Here is a 2,027-nt window from a genome sequence, read left to right on the forward strand (position 1 = left end):
CTGAAGACCCCAGTTCGAGGCTCGACTCCCCAGGACCCATGTTAGCCAGATGCACAAGGGGGCTCACACGTCTGGAGTTCGTTTGCAGTGGCTGGAGGCCCTGGTGTGTCCATTCTTTCTGTCTCTCTGTGTCTCCCTCTTTCTCTTTCTGTCTGTCGCTCTGAAATAAATAAATAAAAGTAACTTTAAAAATTATTTTAAAAAGAACAAGACTCTCGAAAAAACAAATAAATAAAAATTCAAGTTAACTTTAAATAAATAGATAATAAAAAGTAAGAATTTAACAGGTAATTGTAGAATTTGAAGACTAAACAGAAAACTGGTTATAAAGAACTCTACCTCAGGCAGGCCTGACTAAAATGTTAACCAAGTAACTGAAATGTTCATTTTGAGTTTCCTTCCCGGTGGAATGGCTGGAATCTGACACTTTATTTAAAAAATGATCATTCGGGGGCTGGAGAGGTGGCTGAGCACTTAAGGTGCTCACCAGCAAAGCCAAAGGACCCAGGTTCCATACCCCAGGACCTACATAAAGCCAGATGTACAAGGTGGTGCGTGCATCTGGAGTTTCTTTGCAGTGGCTAGTGGCCCTGGCATGCCCTCTCCCCACTCCTCTGTCAAATATATATATTTTTTTAGTTTTCCGAGGTAGGGTCTCACTCTAACCCAGGCTTATCTGGAATTCACCATGAAGTCTCAGGGTGGCCTAGAACTCATGGCGGGCGATCCTCATACCTCTGCCTCCCCGCTAAAACAAATTTTTAAATGGCCAAGTATATTAAACGTACTTCAGATCTAACAGGTCAGTAATTGTGCCTTGGTGGGATGAGTTTTAAACTCTTTCCCTCCCTGGGATGTTTTGTTCACAGCCTGTCCTGATAGGGGAGGTGCTGTCAGCACTTCCAATTCAAACTCAGATACAGACCCAGATTTGGGGTGTGTTTTGCCCAGTATCAATCAGCCCAGTTACCTTCAGGGGTGAGTTTCTGCCTCACCTCTACATTGAGTTGTGACACTGGTGATGCAGGATTTTGGGGTTCAGGAGGGGTCAGTTGCCCAATGTGTGAACCCTAAGTTTGGGTTCTGTCCTACCTTTAACAAAGAAATTTATTTTTATTTATTCATTTATTTGACAGAGAAAGAGGGAGAGAGAGAGAATATGGGCACGCCAGGACCTCCAGCCTCTGCAAACTTGTGCATCTACCTGGGTTACATGGGTCCTGGGGAAACGAAACTGGGTCCTTTGGCTTTGCAGGCAAATGCCTTAACTGCTAAGCCATCCCTCCAGCCCTGACAAAGCATTGGTAAAGGTGGGCTCAGGAAGGATAAATGAAGACTGTGCTTTCAGGGGTCATTTCCATAATTTGTTACTAGAGAAGTCTCTGAGTGCACCAAGTGCGGAAAGCACAAGGAGCAGGTGTGGGTTCTCTCCTGAGCACCTAGGCCACCGCCGTTGATGATGGTTCCTGCTCTCCTCGGGGAGCTGGAGAGAAGGGACGCAGTCTGAGTGGCAAAAGCAAAGAAAAAAAAAAAAGAAGGATAAATTATAATTATTAAGTTTATTTAGGGAGAAAACACTAATCTGGGGGTTTATTTAAGGGAGAAATCACAAACTGTGGGATTTAGGAAACACTCTCATCTGGAAACACTGCATAGTTTATAAGGTTTGTTTAAGAGAAATTGAGGTTTTGGGGGAAATAACTGGAGTGAAGCTGAACGCACATGGAGGGAGTTAAACTGAGGCTTTCAAGGAAAGATAAGAGGGAAATTATTAAAGCAGGAACCAAGAAACTCAGAGGAGAAATGAGTAATGAAGAGGGCTCATGGTTACCCTGAGTTTAAGGAAACTACACAGGCCTAGAGTTTATTTATTTATTTTTGAGGAAAGCCCAACAGACGCTTTTTTTTTTTTTTAATGTGAGAGAGTGAGGGAGTGCATGGCGTGCTAGGGACTCCAACTGCTATAATTGAGCTCCAGATGCATGTGCCGCCATGAGCCCACGTGTTAACACACCTGCTCGCGTCAC

At 44.0% G+C, this 2,027-nt stretch overlaps 1 pseudogene; it reads left to right on the forward strand.

Annotated features, from left to right (window-relative positions):
- Positions 1 to 1,332: 1,332 nt before the first annotated feature.
- Positions 1,333 to 1,510, forward strand: LOC123456195 (annotated as a pseudogene).
- Positions 1,511 to 2,027: the final 517 nt, after the last annotated feature.

The sequence above is a fragment of the Jaculus jaculus genome, chromosome 19 (assembly GCF_020740685.1).
Source record: "Jaculus jaculus isolate mJacJac1 chromosome 19, mJacJac1.mat.Y.cur, whole genome shotgun sequence".
NCBI classification, from domain to species: Eukaryota; Metazoa; Chordata; class Mammalia; order Rodentia; family Dipodidae; genus Jaculus; species Jaculus jaculus.